General features: G+C 43.2%; 1 pseudogene; it reads right to left on the bottom strand.

The window, feature by feature from the left end:
- Positions 1-2,598: 2,598 nt before the first annotated feature.
- LOC147116174 (uncharacterized) lies at positions 2,599-21,809 on the bottom strand (annotated as a pseudogene).
- Positions 21,810-22,205: the final 396 nt, after the last annotated feature.

Below are 22,205 nucleotides of genomic sequence, written 5' to 3'. Positions count from 1 at the left end.
CTAAGCGGATTCTGGGGTGAGCTCTGTGGCGACACGCCACCACTGGACATAATCCACTCACGGCGGCACAGACAGTCTAAGCAGAAGCCCCCAGCCGGGGGCCCTTTCCTCCAGCAACTTGTTTCCCGCAGGGACAGGCTGCCGGGAGCACTTCCTGTCTGGGAAGTATTTAAGTGGATGCGCGGGCTTTTCTAGTTGCTGTTTGTCATGTGGTTAGAATAAAGCAGTTGTGTTTTCAATAGCTCTGGTCTCGACTCCCACGTTTGCCGTGGTATCTCAACAATATCTTCTATTCTATTCTCATATACCAGTTAACTTATGCGTTATAAATAAGTTTTGTCAAACAAAGTAAAAATCCTAACGTACAAACAGCAAATAGCTAGATTGGAAAGAGAATTATATATATATCGCCACAGTACGGAATGCTATTACATCTTTAGCGAATCAAAACACAAGCAGATTCTAAGCATCTATCTAGTTATTCTAATGCTAGTGTGAAGATAATTTTTGTCTCAAGTTCTGATACAGTCAAGTAAATACAGTTTTATTCACATCACAGTTTCATTCGCATAACCTGATATATTTTGGAGACACAATTTCTAACAGTCAGCAGGTTTCGCAAGATATCTGATACTGAATTGTTTTCCAGTTCATACAACCGAATGCATATTACAGAGCCATGGTAACCTGAAATTTCTGCACACAAAACTGTGCTTTGATATTTTATGTTCATAAAAATCTATACATTTAAGCTTACTGCAGCTGCAACGTCAAGAGGTGGCAGGAAGGAATGTGATTTACATTTATTTTAACAGAACACATTTTACAAGTTGATTTATTGCTGAATACAAATGAGTAAAATAAGAAAGGAAAAATTACTATATCCATATTCTATTGTATTAATACTCTTTCTTCTGGTCATTCTGTTAACTCTCGAATAACAGTGACACACTGGAAAGTAGGTTACAGCTAAATTGATAATAACAACAGAATGAAAGTGAAGGCACAATAAAGACCAGTCATCCCACTGAACCTCATCGCCCAGTAACCCAGCTCTCCCACTGGAGCATCCAGACACATTTACAATACACCTAACAATTTTGGTTCTGTAGCCCATTTTGAAGAAGTGGTCAAGCCTCTGAGTAAAAAAAAACACATCCTAATACCTGTTTTTTAAAACTATTTCTTACTTGTTTAGTTATGTTTTGTCCTTCAGTACTACTTCCGAGATTTACTTTACAATTCAGCATTCACCTTCTCTGAAATATTTAATGTATTATAGATTACAGTAAGTTCCTAAGTTAACTGCTTTCTTCCTGGGCATTAGTGCTTGACTTGCTCTAGTGCCCCTCTTCGCTCAGTGGTCGCATTCTCCTTTCTGAGTCAATTTTTCAATCGCCACTCACAGACTTGAGCACATAATCTAACCTGACACGTCGTTGCAGCATTGAGGGATCCTGCACTGTCAGAGGTGCCGTCTTTTGGATGAGCCTTTAAATCAAATTCATGGCTGCCCTCTCATCATAATGATCCTGTTGTAAGAAAACTACTAGGCACTTGGTCTAAGCGTTAAACAAAGATTTAATCAACTGTTTTACAACATGGAGGTCTAGTTGTGTCATTCACTAGTTCCTGTTAAGAATGTCCTGCGCAAGCTGGGCCCGTGCCCGAGTATTTATACTCTACCTGGACAGCACCACCCACTGGCCGCACAGTATTTTTCCATAAGTCTTTCTTTCATGAATGACTGATACATGTCAGATCCCATGGCAAAATTTGAAGAAAAGCAGCGAAGTTCTCCTGGACTCCTGGCCAATATTTATCCCTCAGCCAACATCAGTGAAACAGTTATCTGATCATACATTTATTCACTGCTTGTGGGATCCTGCTGGGCGTAAATTGGCTGTCCAATTTTCCCTACATGACAATAGTGATTCAACTTGTAATGTACTTCCATGACTATGAAGTGATGCTGGATGTGTTGAGATCTCAGAAAGGCATATATACATGCAGTTTCATTATAACTTTCATCCAACTCATTCCCTGTTCAGTAAGATTAATTTTGCTCCTTGCAGCAAATCCAAAACCAGACTTCAATATAAAGGAAAATCGAGTGTAAGCCAGTTGTCTATTCTCTTGTGCTCATTTTATGCTCCCGCTCAAAATGAATTGATACCCAATGTAGATTAAATGCACGTTCCTTTAAATTTCAAATAACTCAAGTTACTGATACTTGGGCGATCATGGTGTTGTGATTGAGGATTTATCTGCCAATCTGGAAACCATGCAAAATCGAAGCCCTTCCAAAGCTGCACACAATTCAAACAGCACAAAACAGCAACTACCAAATAGAAGTGCGAACACGAATTGGATGCTTGGCCTTGGACGGCTGGTAACTGTTAGAACAAAGCTTGGGCATCGTGTCAGTGGGATTTTACAATCTATTTCATCTGCAGCTGCGAAAATAAGGCCAATAGGGCAGTCAGACAGGAGTGCCGCTTTTAATTCATGCTGGCCGTTAGTTGCTTAGTATTTCTAACGTGATGCTCCGCACCACTCCCCATAGAATAGTTGCAATAATTTTGCCTGTTATTGATGTTAGGTTAAGTGGCCTCCAATTAGATATACACAAATAAAACGGGTTCCGTTTTGGACGCCACTATTTCCTGGCTTTGCGTTCCATGTAAATAAAGTCTGCTCTTTGATTTGTCATCTGTAGCTGAGCATACCTCCGTGCTCTTATCCTTAAAATAAGGCTTTGCTGTTCTCTTGGAGCCTGTCATGTCTAGAGCAGTGTAAGTCAGCTTATTATCAGGCGCCCTTTGCTTGGTCTGTTAAATCAATGATTGGGAATATCATTACTTTGATATTGTAGTTGTTTATAGTATAATGTTTAGCAGATTCATTGGAATAGCTGGGTCCTCACAGAATTAGCATTAAATATAAAAGATTACCATAGTACTGTTCAAGGTATTTCTTACACTACCCCACATGCCCATTAATTACAGTTAATCTGTGTCTCTTTGTTCTGTTCCTCAGCCCTACCTGGGCATAAAATGTCCTCTCTTGATGCTTTTGTCTTGGACCTTTCTGGGAATTGGTCAGAACTAATGCCGCATAAGGCGCCATCACAGCGGCTGCTCCCTGCATGGAAGGGACGTTAAAAATATATCTTGTTACGGCCTAAGGGCAGATAATGCGGTTGGCCGCTCCCTGCGCAGATCGATGCGAGCAGGCCGAATAACCGCAGGTCCAGAGTACATCCATTAAATGAATTGATGGAATATCAGTCACTGCTGCCACAAACTCCTTGCCTGTGCTCAATGTCTTCACTGTAAGTGCCCAGCAGGCGGCATCAGTCGGATTATCACAAGTATTCAAGCAGTTTGGGGGAGGGTGCAAGGAGGCTTTTTCTTTATTTCGTGGACCTGAAGCATCGTCAGGGCTGAGCATGGAGTGGAAAATCTTTCGGAGCCGCTGCTGGCAACAGAACCAGTGCATTTTCCTAAAATTGAAATGAATGCAAAGAAATTCCCTCGGGATAAGTGATCCTCCCCACCAGATGTTGCTTCTTGTGCTCCACCAATGCATTGCTTAATGCTCAGACGCAAAAGACTAAAATCTACCCCCTCAAATCCGCAGGTCTCCTGGTCTCACTTTGCTGGATGACCAGCAGAAGCCCCATAGTACGTTGTAATAGGCTGAAAGCGCTCTTTACGTCATTTGTCTGGGAATTCCATGCAGGTCCCGCCGAAGTTACGGAAATCCCATGAAATTTACAAGTCAAGAAAATAAAAAAATTAACGGATCAAAGTTCATCCCTGAAGTACATTGGTATTAATCTTGTTAAAATATCCTTCATCTGGCACGGTGTCCATACTTGAAGTTACACTTTCATTGCAGCAAAAAATAATAAAACCATTTAGAATCTTTATAAAATTGAACTTTAGACATAATAGGTGAATGTGTCGTAGTTTGGATAATCATAATTTAATAGGACAAAGTCAGCATGGTTTTATGAAGGGGAAGTCATTTTTGACAAATTTGCTGGAGTTCTGTGAGGAAGTAACATATAGGGTGGATAAAGGTGAACCAGTGGACGTAGTGTATTTAGACTTCCAAAAGGCATTTGACAAAGTGCCACACAAAAGATTATTGCTTAAGATAAAAAATCACAGGATTGGGTGTAATATTCTGGCATGGATAGAGGATTGGCTATCTAACAGAAGGCAGAGTTGGGATAAATGGTTCATTCTCAGACTGGCAATCAGTAACTAGTGGTGTTCCGCAGGGGTCAGTGCAGGGTCCCCAACTCTTTACAATCTATATTAACGATTTGGAGGAGGGGACCGAGTGTAAAATATCAAAGTTTGCAGATGATACTAAGATGGGGGGGGAAAGTAGTGAGTGAGGAGGACATATAAAACCTTCAAGGGGACATAGACAGGCTAAGTAAGTGGGCAGAGATTTGGCAGATGGAATACAATATTGGAAAGTGTGAGGTTATGCACTTTGGCAGGAAAAATCGTAGAGCAAGTTATTATCTTAATGGCAAGAAACTGGAAAGTACTGAAGTACAAAGGGATCTGGGGGTCCTGGTGCACGAAACTCAAAAGGTTAGTATGCAGGTGCAGCAAGTGATTAAGAAGGCCAATGGAATGTTGGCTTTCATTGCTAGGGAATAGAATATAAAAATAGGGAGGTATTGCTTCAGTTGTACAAGGTATTGGTGAGACCGCACCTGGAATACTGCATACAGTTTTGGTGTCCATACTTAAGAAAGGACATACTTGCTCTCGAGTCAGTACAAAGAAGGTTCACTCAGTTAATCCTGGGGATGAGGGGATGGACATATGAGGAGAGGTTGAGTAGATTGGGACTCTGCTCATTGGAGTTCAGAAGAATGAGAGGCGATCTTATCGAAACATATAAGATTGTGAAGGTGTTGGATCGGGTGGATGCAGGGAAGATGTTCCCGATGATGGGTGAAACTAGAACTAGGGGGCATAGTCTTAGAATAAGGGGCTGATCTTTCAAAACTGAGATGAGGAGGAACTACTTCACTCAGAGGGTGGTAGGTCCATGGAATATGTTGCCCCAAAAAACTGTAGAAGCTACATCATTACATAAATTTAAAACAGTAATAGACAGTTTCCTAGAAGTAAAGGGAATTAAGGGTTACGGGGAGCGGGCAGGAATTTGGACATGAGTCTAGGTTCGGATCGGTCATGGCCCTGTGGGTAGCGGAGCGGGCCCAGGGGCCATGTAGCCTTCCTGCACCTATTTTGTGTTTCTAATTCTGTTAGATGCAGGAGATGGTTCTGTAATAGTGGATTGGCAGTTAGGTTCAGATCAGCCATGATCTTATTGAATGGCGGAGCAGGCTCGAGGGGCCGATTGGCCTACTCCTGCTCCTATTTCTTATGTTCTTATGTTCTTATGTTCTAGTTATACAATGGATGGAATTAAATTAACACAGGGAGACAGAAAGGGCTCTGGGGTTAATAGTAGTCAGCTCATTTTGGATGAGAAGACAAGTAAACAGCGAATATAATTCTGGAATCAAGCATCAGAACATGGACTACAAGAGATTTTATTAAAGCTTGTCATTGATCTCCTGGACTACACATAGAGTCTTATGATCAGCTTTTAGTTCATCTGCAATGTCGCAATATCAATTTCAATATCTATAACTATATATAATATCTATCTATCTATCTATCTATCTATCGATATCTATCTATCTATCGATATATATATATATAGATATATATATAGTGTTATTTATACATCAATGTCCATCTCTCTTTCACATTAAGGTAGATGCTGATGACTCAATCAAGGAGAGGAATTAGAACTAGGGATACAAATGGGAAACAACTTTCGATAAGATATCTGGAAAAACGTATACACTGAAAGAATCAGAAGCTAATTTGGGGGAAGGTCGATTTTAACATGATAAGGCAGGAACTGGCCAAAGTGGACTGGGGTCAGCTACTTGTAGGAAAATCCACATCAGAGCAGTGGGAGTCATTTAGAAAGGAAATAGGGAGAGAGTACAGCACCAACATGTTCCCGTAAAGGTCAAAGATGGGACCAACAAGTCCAGGGATCTCAAGGGATATACAAGAATGGATTGGAATAAAGGGATGCTTTTGGCAGATACAAAGGACTAAAAACAGTGGAAGCCCTAGAGGTGTATAGAAAATGCCGGGGTTTACTCAAAAAGGAAATTAGCAGACGAAGAGGGCGCATGAAAAAATACTGGAGGGCAAAATAAAGGAAAATCGCAAGGTGTTGTATAAGTATATTAAGGGCAAGAGGATAATCAGGGAAAGAGTTGGGCCCATTAGGAATCAAGGCGACAATCTGTGTGTAGAGCCAGAAATGTAGCTGAGGATTTAAATGAATATTTTGCATCTGTGTTCACTATGGAGAAGGATGATGTAGGCATAGAATTCTGGCAGGGAGATTGCGGTATACTTGAACAAATTAGTATTGAGAGGGAGAAGGTACTAGCTGTTTCAGCGGGCTTAAAATTGGATAAATCCCCAGGCTCAGACGAGATGTATCCCAGGCTGCTGTCTGAGGCAAGTGAAGAGATTGCAGGGGCTCTGCCACAAATAGTCAGTACCTCTCTGGCCACAGGGGAGGTGCCACAGGACTGGAGGATAACTAACGTAGTACCATTATTCAGGATGGAGAGTAGGGCTAAACCAGGGAATTAAAGGCCAGTGAGCCTAATATCAGCGGTAGGGAAATTATTTTTAAAAATTCTGAGGAACAGAATTAGTCTACACTTGGAGAGGCAAGGATTAATCAGGAAGAGTCAGCATGGCTTTGTCAGTGTAAGATCATGTCTAACCAATTTGATTGAAATTTTCGAGGGGGTGACTAGGTGTGTGGATGAGGGTAGTGCAGTTGATGTATACTATATGGACTTCAGTAAGGCTATTGACAAAGTTCTGCATGGGAGACTGGTCAAGAATGTATCAACCCATGTGATCAAGGACAATTTGGCACACTTGATCCAAAATTGTCTTAGTGGCAGGAGGCAGAGGGTGATGGTCGAAGGTTGATTTTGTGACTGGAAGCCTGTGTCCAGTGGTGTACCACAGGGATCGGTGCTGGATCCCTTGCTGTTTGTCGTGTACATTAATGATTTTGATATGAATGTAGGAGGTAGGATCAGTAAGTTCGCAGGTGTCACGAAATTTGGTGCAGTGGTAACTAGCGAGAAGGGAAGACACAGGCTACAGGATGATATCGACGGGTTAGTCAGATGGGCAGTTCAGTGGCAAATGGAATTTAACCCTGAAAAGTGTGAGGTGATGCATTTTGGGAGAACTAACAATGCAAGGGAATGACCAATAACGGGTAGGACCCAAGGAAGGACGAAGGATCAGACGGACTTTGGTGTGCATGTACATAGGTCCCTGAAGACAGCAGGACAGGTAGATTAGGTGGTTAAAAATGCATAGGCGATACTTGCCTTCATTAGCCAAAGCATAGAATATAAGAGCAGAGAGGTCATGATGGAGCTGTACAAAATGCTAGTAAGGCCACAGCTGGAATACTCGGTGCAGTTCTGGCCGCCACACTATAGCAAGGATGTGATTGCATTGGAGAGTGTGAAGAAGATTTTCAGCAGAATATTTCCTGGGCTGGAGCACTTCAGCTATGAAGAGCAACTGGAGAGGCTGTGGTTGTTTTCCTTAAAGCAGAGAAGGCTGAGGGGGGACCTGATTGAGGAGTACAAAATTATGAGGGGCATAGATAGGATAGATAGAAAGGAACATTTCCCCTTCATAGAGGGGTCAATAACTAGAGGGCATAATTTTAAGGTAAGGGGCAAGAGGTTTAGAGGGGATTTGAGGAGAAACCTTTTCAAGGTGCCTGAAAGGGTGATAGAGGCAGGCACCCTCACAACATTCAAGAAGCATTTAGATGAGCACTTGAAACGTCATAGCATACAAGCCTATAGACCATGTGCTGGAAAATGGGAATAGAATAGACAGGGCTTGATGGCCGGCGTGGACACGATGGGAAAAAGGCCTCTTTCTGTGCTGTATAGCTCTATGACTATGAATCTATGATATGCTTGACATAACTCTCTTGATGGACTGGAATTTTTGGGAAGCTTCCCGGGATTGTTAATCACATTAAGATGGAGAGTGAAGAAGTTGACTCAGAGACTAGGGTGCTGAATTTAAATAAAGGAAACTACGATGGTATGAGGTGGGATTTGGGTAGGATTGATTGGGAAATGTCACTCAAAGGGCTGATGGTTGATAGGCAGTGGCAAACATTCAAAGATCGCATGGATGAACTACAGAATTTATTCATCACAGTTTGGCATAAAAATAAGACAAAAAAGGTGACTCAACCGTGGCTAACAAGGGATGTGCTGTCTTTCTTTAGGGATTTATGTTAGTTTTCCAGTTAATTCAGGGCTTTGAGTAATTTGGGTCGATTCCCATTGTGTGCCGCCACCTAGTGGATATTTGGTACCTAGCAACTGCATTAAAGGTGCAGTAAAGTGCAGTAAAGCACAGTAAGTGCAGTAAAGTAAACTACTGTATATCACAGACATACAGCCACACATGGTCTGGGAAGTTATATTGTTGCCACGCTTCAGCCTTGGGCACTATTTGTCTGTAAGTACTTGAGAATGTTATAGATGATTAGTGTACACTATATTTTGCAGAAAATGTTTAGTTTGTAACCTTTCTTTGTAAGCAAACTTACACAGCTAGCCGTGAAGTGCTCACTCTCTGTCTAGCTGGTTAACTTATAGCTATATTTTGATGCACTATGTACAGGGCTAATTTAAAGAGAATGCCTTCCAGTTTGCTAAATGTATATTCACAGTAAGCTGTGTTTCCACGTGTTTGGTAAGTTACATGCCAAATGTACTGTGTTGCTCAGGCGCACCTAAATTTGTGTATGCATATCAGTTATGTGCTTGTATACTAATGTGTGCTTCAATTTCTGCATTGTATTTCAGTTTCACAATAAGAATCTTTCAGTAAAGTTTACAGGAAAAGTCAAGCCTTGTGATTTTTATGGGAAGATATCAAGTTGTTAGCTACCTGTCTAGCTCTGCACAGGAACATGCTGCAAGGGCAGAATAGTGAAAAGACAACAGCACAGCGGGCTCAAGCACAAGAAGATACCTCTCAGCTACCATGAGTCTACGCTCACAGAATCACAGAAACCCCACAGTGCAGATAGAGGCCATTTCGGCCCATCGAGCCTGCACCGACACATATCCCACCCGATCCCCGTAACCCCTACGACAACACATGTCCCACTCTATCCCCGTAACCCCACGTGTTTAATCCCCCTAACACTAAGGGTCAGTTTATCATAGCCAATCAACTTAACCCGCACATCTTTGGACTGTGGGAGGAAACCAGAGCACCCGAAGGAAACCCACGCAAACACGGGGAGAATGTGCAAACTCCACACAGACAGTCACCCGAGGCCGGATTCGAACCCGGGTCCCTGGCGCTGTGAGGCAACAGTGCTAACTACTATACCAGAGAGGACGTCGAGCAGCCAACCGAGAAGCATGAACCTCTCCGAGCAAATGATGCCAAGTCACAGTCCTCTAAAGCATCCTCTAGATCATCTCGGCGGTCCAGCAGACCATCGTCATCGACAGCTTCTGCAGCCACCAAAGCACGTGCCAAGGCAACAGTTGTCCAGGCTCAAATGTCCTTCGCTGAAAAAGAAGCTAGTGTGATGAAGCAGAGAGCTGACCTCGATGCCAGTCTCCACATTCTCCAAAGCCAGAGTGCTGCCGCTGCTGCTGAAACTGAAGCTGCAGCTTATGACAAGGGTGAGGAGAATGAAGGCGGGGAGCACAGCCATGAAGCATATGTTCTAGAACAGCCCCTCAGTCCAGTACAACGTACAAGTGAGTATGTCCAACAACACTCCAAATTGTTCTTCAAGGAAACATCCAGGTATCTTGATGCAGAACCAGCTACTCACCACAGTAACAATCAGCCTGTTTTCGGAGACACTGAGCTTAAAAGAGAAGAAACAAGTAAGATTTACCTGCAGAGACCTTCACAGCACTCGGCCAATCCAGCCAAGCAGTCCTCACCCGAGCCACAAGGTGCACAAGACCTCGCTAGGTACCTCATCCACCGAGGATTGTTAAGTTCAGGTCTTCTAGAATTTGATGACCGTCCCGAAAATTATTGGTCATGGAAAGCATCCTTCCTGAGTACCACCAAGGACTTGAATCTGTCAGCCAGGGAAGAACTAGATTTGATGACAAAGTGGCTAGGAGCTGAGTCGTCAGAACAGGTGGGGAGAATTCGCTCAGCGCACGTCCGCAATCCCACAGCAGTCCTCAACCTGGTTTGGTGACGTCGCGAAGACTGTTATGGGACACCAGAAGTCATTGAACACGCACTGCTTAAGAAGATTGAGGACTTTCTGAAGCTAACCAACAAACTTAATGTCGAGCTTCGAGAACTGGGCGACATTCTCCTCGAACTGGAGTGTGCTAAGGGAGAAGGTTACCTGACAGGCCTCTCGTATTTGGATACAGCTCGTGGGGTAAACCCAATAGTGGAAAAGCTCCCCTACAACCTTCAAGAGAAATGGATAGATAAGGGATCCAAGTACAAGGAGGACAACGGAGTTGCATTTCCTCCCTTTTCTCTCTTCTCCAGGTTCATCCAACAACAGGCAAAGGTGAGGAATGATCCAAGTTTCACTTTCTCCACCTTCAGCAGTCATGCTCCTTCGAGAACAGAGAAACCCACAAAGTACAGCAACAAAGCCTCTGTGAGCGTGCACAAAACAGATGTTCCAACCGAACCCCCAGTCAACCAATCCAGTTCTGCTGGGAATAAAGTGGATGACCCAGATCGTCAGTGTCCAATACACAAGAAGCCCCACACACTCAAAAAGTGTCGAAGCTTTAGAGACAAGCCTATTGATGAGCGCAAATCATACCTGAAAGAGAATCACATCTGCTTCAGGTGTTGTGGGTCGACTATGCAAATGGCAAAAGACTGCAAGGCGACAATCAAGTGCTTCGAGTGCAATGGTGAAAAACACATCGCAGCCCTGCCTCCAGGTCCTCCTCCTTTGACCACTGAGTGTGCTGCGGTTGACAAAGAGGATAGCGGGGAGCACAAAGTATTGTATTTCAGTGTCACAATAAGAATCTTTCAGTAAAGTTTACAAGGAAAGTCAAGCCTTGTGATTTTTATGGGAAGATATCAAGTTGTTAGCTACCTGTCTAGCTCTGCATAGGAACGCGCTGCAAGGGCAGAATAAGGGAAATTCGGGATAGCATAAGATCCAAGGAGAGCACATATAAATTGGCCAGAAAAAGCAGTAAACCTGAGGATTGGGAGCAGTTTAGGATTCAATAAAGGAAAACAAAGGGATTAATTAAGAGGTGGAAAATAGAGTATGAGAGTAAGCTTTCAGGGAACATAAAAACTGACTGTAAAAGCTTTTATAGATATGTGAAGAGAAAAAGATTGGTGAAGTGAAGCATAGGTCCCTTGCAGTCAGAAACAGGGGAATTTATCATGGGGAACAAAGAAATGGCAGACCAATTGAACACATACTTTGGTTCTGTCTTCTCAAAGGAGGACGCAAATAACCTCCCAGAGATGTCGGGGAACAAAGGGTCTAATGAAAGGGAGGAACTGATAAAAATCAGTATTTGTAAGGAAATTGTGTTAGGGAAATTGACGGGATTGAAGGCCGATAAACCCCAGGGTCTGTTAATCTACATCCTAGGGTAATTAAGGATTTGGCCATAGAAATAGTAGATGCATTGCTGGTCATCTTCCAAAATTCTATAGACTCTGGAACAGTACTCATGGATTAGCAGGTAGCTAATGTTACCCCACTATTCAAAAGATGTGGTAGAGAGAAAACGGGGTATTAAAGAACGGTAAGCCTGACATCGGTAGTGGGGAAAATGCTAGAGCACCATTATAAAATATGTAATAGCAGAGCACTTGGAAAACAGTGACCTGATTGGACAAAGTCAACATGGATTTACAAAAGCTAAATCATGCTTGACTAATCTACTGGAATTTTCTGAGGATGTAACTGGTAAAATAGATCAGGTAGAAACAGTGCATTTGGACATTCAAAAGGCTTTCAATAAGGTCCTGCATAAGAGATTAGTGTGTAAAGTTAAGGTACATGGGGTTTGGGCAAGGTATTGACTTGGATAGAGAACTGGTTGGCAGACAGAAAGCAAAGATTTGGAATAAATGGCTCTTTTTCTGAGTGGCAGGCAGTGCCTAGTGGGGTACCGCAGGGATTGGTCCTTGGACCCCAGCAATTCACAATATATATTAATGATCTGCACGAGGGAACTAGGTGTAATATCTCCAAGTTTGCAGGCGACACAAAGCTGGGTGGGCGTGTGTGCTGGGAGGGGGATGCCGAGAAACTTCAGTTTGATTTGGACAGGTTGGATGATCGGGCAGAAGCATGGCAGATGCAATTTAACGTGGATAAATGCGAGGTTATCCACTTTGGTGTCAAAACCAGGAAGGCAGATTATTATTTAATGGCAATAGATTGGGAGAATGGGAAGTGCAACGAGACCTGGGCGTCCTTGTGCACCAGTCGCGGAAGGTAAGCATGCAGGTACAGCAGGCGGTTAAGAAGGCAAATGGTATGCTGGCCTTCATAGCGAGAGGGTTTGAGTACAGCAGCAGGGATGTCTTGCTGCAGTTGTACAGGGCCTTGGTGAGACCACACCTTGAGTATTGTATGCAGTTTTGGTCGCCTTATCTGAGGAAGGATGTTCTTGCCATGGAAGGAGTGCAGCGAAGATTCACCAGGCTGATACCTGGGATGGCAGGAATGATGTATGATGAGAGATTGTGTCAATTGGGCTTGTACTCGCTGCAGTTTAGAAGAATGAGAGGGGATCTCATTGAAACTTCTAAAATTCAAACAGAACTAGACAGACTAGATGCAGGAAGGATCTCCCAATGGTCGGGGAGTCCAGAACCAGGGGTCACAGTCTATGGATAAGGGGAAGCCATTTAAAAGAGAGATGAGGAGGAATTTCTTCAGCCAGAGAGTGGTGAACCTATGGAATTCTCTACCAAAGAATGCAGTAGATGCCAATTTATTAAATATATTCAAGAAGGAGTTAGATATATTCTTTAAGGCTAAAGGGATCAAGGGATATGGAGAGTAGGCAGGAACAGGGTACTGAATTTGGATGATCAGCCATGATCTCATTGAATGGTGGAGCAGGCTCTAGGTGCCAAAGAGCCTACTCCTGCTCCTATCTTCTATGTTTCTATGTTTCTGTGCAACAGGCGATATATATTGAATAATCTATACATAATATCAACTCGTTCCTGCCTATTGATTTCAATATGTGGGAGATGTTGGACAAATAACCCTCTAGTATTCAATATTCTTCTCCGTGCTTGCTTGTTCTCACAGCCTGTGTGGTGAAATAACAAATTCCGCCCAAGGAGGTGAAGGTTGGGCGTTGACATTAGAGGTGTTCCAAATTCATTTGGCTACTATCACGGGAGAATGAGCCGACTGAAGGGAATGCCGATTGATCATCACCTGCCTCGTTGTGTTCTTAACATTTCCGCAAATTCACCCACATTTCAGTTTCTGTGCTGTGGGCACAAATGGGAATAACAAATCACTAAACTGGCACCGCCAGCCTGTGACATTGTGTTTGTTTTTATATTAATTCCAGAGATGTGGGCATCGTGGGCAAGGTGGGCATTTATTGTCCATCCCTGGTTTGCCTCAAAAAGTGGTGGTGGTGGCCTTCAGAGGAGCCTTTCTCTCTACATATAACAGGAAGTTCTGGCACACACTCTGATTAAAAGTTGTTCTTACTTTAGTAAAAAGTCAAACTTATTTCTTTCCTATGTTTTTCTTTGAGACACATTGCTTCCCAATGATGAGAGCCAGAACCAGGATTACCAACCCACCCCCTGCACTTGAAGAAATCATCAAGTAACGGCTGATCTCACCACCTACAAGATTTAGATGAAACATATCAGTATGATGCCCAACAGTGTTCAATTCAATAAGACGATGACCTTAAAAAACAGAAACATCACAATATTTTAATCAATTTATTTCATTTTTTTTGTATTAAGGAACAATTTCATGAAACAAAATCAAAATGTTGGTCTTTTTTAATTTGTCATGCTTTAATATTAGTTATTTTAAGTTATCCTGCTTAATCTCAAATGTGATTGTTTCCTTGTTTCTTCTGGAAATAAGACTGCGATATCAGGTGTAATTCTTACATTGTGCATTACTGTAAAATGGGCGATAGCCAATCGGCAGTGATTTATATTTTTCCCCTTTTTTATTTCCACTGACTTCGGTGCAATGATGCTTAGTTAGTTGTTTTATAAGATGGCTAATTGAAGATTACAGCACGATTTAAGGAATGCAGGAGACAGCGGTTCAGCTCCGACATGTTGCGACTTGGAACCACAGGGTGCGAGTTACTTCGGGATACTGTCCCACATGTCAGTTCCAAACCGCGATCGTGACTTCCACTGAGGCAAAAGATGCCTAACAGCTGTTGCAGAGACTATGGAGCACAACACCTGGCAGAACACGGCGGATAATTGTGCCTGAGTAAAAGTAAACAAATGATGGAGGGATGGATCACAGCAAACCGTTTACATGCACGATAATTGAGAGAGATAAACCAGTTAACTAAATTCTAGTATATCTAACGTTAATGGGAAATAAATACCAGAAACCCTTGGTAAGGACAACATTAATTCTCACTCGGAGAAGCAAGGGTTAGTAAGAGACAGCCAACATGGATTTGTTAAAGACAAATCATGTCTGATTTACCTGATTGAGTTCTTTGATGAAGTAACAGACAGGGTGGATGAAGGTCGTTCAGAAGATATATGGATTTTAAAAAGTTTGAAAAAGATTTAAAAAGGTTAAAAATGTTAACTCCTAATAGACTTATTCGGCAAATAGATGCACATCGGATTTTAGGGATGGTTGTATCTTGGGTATCTAATTGGTTAATTGAAAGTTGGCAGAATATAGCGGTGAAATAATGCCTTTTCTGACTGCAGAGAAGTATGTGTTGGGAGACCCCCATGGGTAGATATATGGACCAATGCCTTACTTGATATGCCTAAATGACCAGGAGCTGGATACAGGGAGTAAAATTTCGAAGTTTGCAGATGATGCAAAACTTGGCAATGTAGTAAATAGTGAGGATGATAGTAGAAGACTTCAGAAGGACATAGATATTGTAGTAACCATGGAGATGGCTAACAAGGACATTAAGGACTTAAACAGTATGAGCAAGGAGAAATGGAGAAAAACAGTGGGAGGAGCTGTTTTCAAGATGGAAGCTGGCGCGAAAAGTCCACCAGTCGGTGTTGGGGATTGCTACCAATGTTGCGGGACAAGCCATTATGCAAAGGGCTGCAGGTTTGCAAAGGCAAAGTGCCACAATTGTGGAAAAATAGGGCACTTAAAGAAAGTCTGTAAAAGGGCAGTGAGTGAGAGAAGCAGTGCTAAAGGGGCAAAGCTTGCTAAAGGGGGGAGGGAGAAGTACACAAAGCGGTCAAATTATATACAAGAGGAGGAAGAGTCTAGTGAGGAGGTTTTCACTATATACAGTATAGACACTTCAAGGCATAATGTACCCGCTCTCACTCAGTATTTGATAGTGAATGGAGGTCAAGTAAAGTTTGAGAATGACACCGGATGTAGTGTAACCATAATGTCGCAGACTGAGTACGCCAAGCTATGGGGGGAAGCAAAAGTACCAGAGCTAGGTACATGCCCCATTAGTCTCAAAACCTAAATAGGACAGAAGGTGGACATTTTGGGGGCGGCCGAAGTACAATTGGAACACAAAGGAGTCACCAAAGAGCTTACGGTGGTAGTGGTAGCAGGGTCAAGGCCAAGCCTGTTAGGGCGAGGGTGGATCAGTGAGTTGAGTGTGGACTGGCAGGCAATGAATAAAATGGAGGACAGTACAGAGGCACCGCAAGAAGTGCTGATGAAGCATGAGTTACTGTTCAAGGAGGAACTGGGCACCTCAAGGGGAGCCACAGCCAAGATTCATGTAGCCAGTGATGCCACGCCTCGTTTCTTTAAACCAAGGTCGGTACCTTTTACAATGAAAACCAAGGTTGAGGCGGAACTTGATCGCCTGCTAAAGGACAAAGTAATAGAACCAGTGAAATTTTCAGACTGGGCGGCACCAGTAGTCCTGGTATTGAAGCCCGACGTTAACGTAAGGGTGTGTGGTGACTATAAGTTAACAGTGAACAGAGTATCATCAGTGGAACAGTACCCCATTCCGAGAATGGAGGACATGTTAACATCGCTCGCTGGGGGGGGAAAGATTAAGCAAACTGGACATGAGTCATGCGTATCAGCAGATATTGCTAGATGAAGAATCAAAAAAGTTTGTCACAGTGAACACGCACAAGGGGCTTTTCACGTATGCCAGGTGGCCATTTGGTGTCAGTTCTAGCCCAGCAATATTCCAACGGACTATGGAGGGCATTCTGCAGGGCATTCCAAAGGTGGCCGTGTACTTAGATGATATTCTGCTAACAGGTAGTGATGATCAGGATTACGTAAAAACACTGGACAAAGTGCTACAGCGGCTGAAAGAGGTGAGGCTACACCTGAAATGGAGTAAGTGTAGTTTCATGGAGAAGGAAGTTACATTCCTGGGACATCGGGTGGATGCCACAGGCCTCCATCCATTACCAGGGAAAGTGCGGGCAGTGCAGGATGCACCTGCACCCACCTCAGTGACTGAACTGAAAGCCTATCTAGGGCTCCTGAATTATTATAACCGGTTTCTTCCAAATGTATCGATGCTACTGACACCCCTGCACAAAGTGCTGAGAAAGGAGGAGCCATGGCGTTGGGGGCCAAAGCAAGCAAAAGCGTTTCAGCAGTCAAAGGAGCTACTTCAGTCCAGCAGGGTGTTAGTGCATTACGACGAGAAGAAGGAGCTGATAATGTCCTGTGATGCATCACCTATGGAGTGGGGGCAGTGTTGGCCCACCGCATGCCAGATGGAGCGGAAAAGCCCATCGGGTTTGTTTTCACGCACGCTCACAGCTGCGGAAAAGAGCTATTCTCAGCTTGATAAAGAGGGGTTACCATTATATTTGGAGTATAGAAATTCCATAAGTGCATATATGGGTGGAAGTTTGTAATCAGTACTGACCACAAGCCTCTTATTAGCTTACTGAATGAGATGAAAGCGGCGCCTCAAATGGCATCACAGAGAATAATGAGATGGGCAGTAATAGGAAGACCCTATGAATATGTGATCACGTACAGAGCCGGCAAGGAAAACGTGAATGCTGATGCTCTCAGCCGCCTGCCCCTCTCAAAATCTCCTCACAGTACTTCCTCTGAGGAGCAGGTCCTGATGCTGGATCAGGAGATCAGTCCCCTGATGATTTCAGCGCAAATCCAGGGTTGGACAGCCAATGGCCCCGTTCTGTCAAGGGTCCGTGTGTATGTGTTGAAAGGCTGGCCAGGTCAACATGAGGGACCGGAGTTCGCGCCGTACAGACAGAGACAGCACGAGCTCAGTGTCCAAGATGGATGTGTGCTATGGGGAGCACGCATCATAGTCCCAGAGTGGGGATGCTCTACTTTGATGGAACAGTTGCATCAATCGCACCCAGGAATGACTAGAATGAAAGGACTGGCTAGGAGCGACCTGTGGTGGCCTAACTTGGATGCTGAAATTGAGTCAAAGCTAAAGTCATGCACTATATGTCAGGAACAGAGGAAAGCACCTGCCAGGGTACCACTCCATCCCTGGGAGTGGCCCAGCAAACCCTGGAGGAAAATTCACATAGAATATGCGGGACCTTTTATGGGCAAAATGGTTTTGGTGCTGGTAGACGCTCACTCAAAGTGGATCGACGTTTATCCAGTGAGCTCTGCAATGATTGATGCCACACTGGATTGTCTCAGGAACAGCTTCAGCACGCATGGTATTCCAGAAACGATTGTATCTGACAATGCACAGTGTTTTCTTAGTGTAGGGAGCAAAGAATTCATGGTAAGGAATGGAATCACACATGTCACCTCGGCTCCATATCACCCAGCCACAACTGGGTTAGCCGAGTGAGCCATGCAGACTTTTAAGGAGCTCATGAGGAAGAGATCAGGTGACACCCTGGGGACCAAGCTCAATAGAGCCTTGTTTAGTTATCGTATAACACCCCAAGCTACCACGGGGCTTTCTCCGGCTGAGTTGATGATGGGGAGAAAGTTGCCATGCACGTTAGAGCTAATACACCCAGATCTCAAAATCAAGGATGAGACAAAACAAACAAACCAAAAAGTGTACCATGACAAACATTCTAAAGCTCGCCATTTCGCCATAGGGGAGTTTGTGTACACCCCGAACTTCGATTATGGACCTAAATGGATACCAGGACTAATCCAGGACATTACAGTACCTGTGTTGTACTCCGTGTTACTAGGGGACGGTCGAGGGGCTTGTCGGCATGTGGATCAGCTTTTCAGCCAGCAGCAGGGGGAACTGTCTCAGATGGAACAAAGGGCAGTAGAGGAGGCTGTTCCAGGACCCAGCACGGCTTATAAGGTGCCAGTGGACACTGATACTGCCAGACCACAGTGGTACAGAGTAAAACCAACATCAGAGACTACCCCAATCTCAAGTGCGAGTGAATCTGAGAATCCACCACAAGTGGAATTAAGACATTCACAAAGCTTTCGCAAGCAACCAGAAAGACTTATACAAACCTATTAAATTAGTCAGGGGTTAACCATGGTTAGAGCATACTGGTTAATTAAAACGTAGTACCTAGTAAGGGTTATTGTTTCAGAATTGCATATGGCAATCTAAAGGGGGGAGGAGTGTAGTAACCTGGGAGATTATGAGTAAACTGATCCATCAGGTGGTGCTGTGGCAATTGGTCTCCTGAGTTAAATCTGGTCTATACTGGTTGTACTTTTTGTTTGTGCTGCCTCATGGCAGAAGCTTTTATGTGCAAGTGTTGATTAAACCATGTTACGGAGTTAACCTGTGTCCGTCTCCATCTATGGCCACCTCAAGATACCACAGATATAGTGGTGAAACGGGCAGTCACATGTCTGGATCAATTTAATGCGGGCAGGTGAAGTGTGTACATTGGGTGGAACAACATGAAGAGGCAGTATAATTGAAATAGTACTATTTTGAGGGGCTTACAAAGGCAGGGGAACCTGGGCTGCATATTCACAAATCTTTGCAGGTGGAAGGGCAAGATGATAATGTGGTTAATTAAGCAAATTGGATAATTAACTTTGTAAATAGAGGAAGTGAATTCAAAAACAAGGAAGTCATGCTAATTTTTTACAAATCACTGGCTAGTCCTCAGCTGGAGTAATGTGTCCAATTCTGTGCACCACAATTTAGGAAGGATGTCAATTTCTTGGAAAGCGTACAGAGGAGGTTTACCAGGTGGATAACAGTGATGAGGGCCTTCAGTTATGTAGAGAGATTGGAGAAACTGGGATTATTCTCACAGGAGCAGAGAAGATTAAGGGGATAGGTAATAGAGGAATTCAAAAATATGAGAGATTTTGTTGGAGCAAGTAGGGAGAAACAGTTTCCTCTGGAAAATGGGTCAGTAACCATCAGTCATAGATTTAAAATTATTGGTCAAAAACTAGAAGCGAATTGAGGAGAATTAATTTCTCATGAAGTGTTGTTAGCATTTAGAAAGCATTACCAGAAAGGTTGGTCTAACCAGTTTCCGTACGAACTTTCAAAAGGCAATTGGACGTGAACTGGAAATGGAGTATTTGCAGAGTTATGGGGAAAAAGCTGGTGTGGGGGAAGAAATTGGACAGATCTTTCAAAGACCCCTCCCCCTGCAAGTCGTGCCGAATGGCCTCTTTCTTTGCTGTAAGATTCAAAGATTCTATCTGAAATCTTACCTGTGTTAGGGTAGGTGACAATATGAGTGGCCGTGGCTGAAATTTTGAGGGTATTGTGAGACAACAGGCCGGTATAAACGGTACCAGTCTGGAGAGCCTGCGTCTCTTCCAACCGGCTGGAAGCTTCATAAAGTCCATCGGAGTTGGATTGATTAATGTTATGTAACTTTGTTGTAATTTTGGTGCCATCTTTATACCAGGTGAAGCTGATACTCTGCGGGTAAATGGAAGATGTTCTGCACAGTAGAGTCAGAGATGCAGGTGAATCCTTTTCATGTTCCTGAGAGACAATTTTCAGTAGAGTTGTTGGAACTAGAAAAATGGAGGAAAAGAACGTTACTTGTACATTATTCAAGATTGTCAACCCAACATTTTGTTTCAGCCCATTCTAACAGCACAATGTGGGCGGGGTGTGTGAGGGGGGCAGGAATGTGGTGGTGGGGGCCTGGTGTTCACTGATCACAATTGGTACCTATATTGCGCACGGCATCTTCATAAATGTCAACTTTATATCAGCGGTAATTTTAACTGCATTCGCCGGGGAAACCCAGATGAAAGCGAACAGGCCGCCCTTTTTACAACTCGCCTGATTTTCTTTCCTAATGGGAAACAACATTGTGTGAGTTGTATATCGGTCTGCCGATTCACTGTTGCTTGTTTTGCGGTATGGCTGCAGACAAATTCCATACCATCTGAGCATAACATCTGATGAGAAAGTATAATATACCCAAGATAGAGGGGCTATGGCACGAAGTTGCGGGTGAAACTTTAATTGCTGGAGGCTGCAATGATGATTCAAATAAGGGGTCTGAGAGTCATGCTACAGAGTGCAGAATTTAACTGTTAGCAATTTGGCTTTAAAAGATATTAAGATATAGACCATTAAATTATAAAGGTGCAAATCTGTACCCCAATATAATTAGTCAGCACTCCGTAACCAATGCAGACAAAAGAAACCATCAAATAGGGTAAGATTGGTGCTTACAGTGATGGAAACCCGCTCCTATTCATTATACACATCCTTAACGGACACTGCAATTTTAACTTCAAATACTTGTTGTATATATGCTTACAGTGTACTTTGGATGGAACCGAAAATGCTCATCTTAATTCATATTGCTGAAATATTGTAATACAAATTAGCATGTAATGAGTAGCAGTCAACAGTCCAATTTCAATATATACACATGAAACGACTGGAATTTAAGTTGCATTGTGAATCCTACAAAGGACAATCGAGATTTGCTTCACAGTGTGAAATAATAGTCAATGGATCTCATTCGACACTTCATTAATACTTACAACAGACAGCTAAATTGGATCCCTTTCTGTTTCCAACTATTCTGCCTTGATGGGCGACAGTGCAATAATATAATCCCGAGTCCTGGACACTCACATTGATTAACTGAAGGAAGCCGCTAAATTTCGTTTTGGAGTCAGTTACATTTTTGTCATCGGGTCCTTTGCTTAGATATTTATTATCACGCTGTTTCCACCAGTGAACCTTCACCCGTGGTCCATGTTGAAAGAAGGGAATCGATCAATGAAAGGAAACGCTTGTACCATGTTGATGTTTGCACTTTTAGAGAGCTGGATCATTTTGATCGAAGTTTCACAGGAGCCTGTCAGAAAAGAAAATCAAAATTGAATGAATGAGAATATTAGAGGAGAAAAAGTGCGAGACAGGCAATGTGTGCAAAGGACAATAACAGATGTTTTATCAAATGGAAGTTAAGAAACTCCACGTTTTAGCGAGAAAGCAAGGTACAGAAAAAACATGTACCTGTGAACATCATCCGCAGAAGAGAGAGGCACTGAAGTACAGCACTCGCCAACATTCTGAACCAATTGATCACTCAGAGTGATAGACCGTGAACAGGCTGATGGTTCTTAAGAAGGTTGAAGCACCGTAGAATGAAATATGTGACAGCCTGTCTATGTGTTCAGAGCACGACTTTGTCTCCCTTTATTGAGATTTGCTGAAACAGTTGTATATGCACCAGAAGAGGCGCCAGTTTGGAATTTGATGTTTCTACACAGACAGCTGGACCGGCTTCACCGCGGGTCCAACTAATCTAAGGAAAGATGTGAAGCAAAGTTCCTGGAACGTTCCATAATTCCGTGCTCCACACGTAGAATTTCCATGCTATTCTATGACGGGAGAACAGTGAACTCCTCCGAGATTGGCTAATCATGATCATTACTTCATATCTGCAGGGTTTCCATTGATCATC

The sequence above is a fragment of the Somniosus microcephalus genome, chromosome 6, assembly GCF_052327205.1.
Source record: "Somniosus microcephalus isolate GS21.2 chromosome 6, FLI_Smic_1.0, whole genome shotgun sequence".
NCBI lineage: Eukaryota > Metazoa > Chordata > Chondrichthyes > Squaliformes > Somniosidae > Somniosus > Somniosus microcephalus.
This window is presented reverse-complemented; position numbering and strand designations above follow the sequence as displayed.